General features: G+C 43.7%; 1 protein-coding gene across 6 annotated transcripts in view; it reads right to left on the bottom strand.

The window, feature by feature from the left end:
* LOC133564665 (arf-GAP with Rho-GAP domain, ANK repeat and PH domain-containing protein 1-like) overlaps window positions 1-130 on the bottom strand; it is a 180,233-nt gene extending 180,103 nt beyond the window's left edge. For all 6 annotated transcript variants that reach the window (XM_061919125.1, XM_061919126.1, XM_061919127.1 and 3 more), the window contains exon 1: window positions 1-130. This exon is cut by the window's left edge and continues 25 nt beyond it. The gene's annotated coding sequence lies outside the window, so the exon portion shown is untranslated.
* Between the last annotated feature and the right edge of the window lie 220 nt (window positions 131-350).

The raw sequence follows: 350 nt of genomic DNA, 5'->3' as shown, positions 1-350 counted from the left end.
TACCAAACTTGTCCGTGGCGTGTCAACTTAGCATCCCCGACCACGACGCCAAACAAGGACTAAGACATGTTCAAACCAAAAAGCAACAAAACACTGGCCAAGCTGGAACAAAGGCGACGATACAATTTCCTGTATACATCCTCCAGATTTAAAGCTGTCCCTCGTGCAGGTGCGGTTGTTGCTTTTATTTTGAAAGAAACGTCAAGTGCACTTTTGTCCGCGCTCATTGCTTTGCGGTCACATGACCGGCGAAACGACGAAACACCAAACCATGAAGACTCAAACCAAAAAAAGTGAGTTAAGACTTCTAAAAGTTAGTCTTTTTCATTCATGGACATTTAAAAGGAGAC

Source organism: Nerophis ophidion, linkage group LG13, assembly GCF_033978795.1.
Source record: "Nerophis ophidion isolate RoL-2023_Sa linkage group LG13, RoL_Noph_v1.0, whole genome shotgun sequence".
Classification (NCBI taxonomy): domain Eukaryota; kingdom Metazoa; phylum Chordata; class Actinopteri; order Syngnathiformes; family Syngnathidae; genus Nerophis; species Nerophis ophidion.
This window is presented reverse-complemented; position numbering and strand designations above follow the sequence as displayed.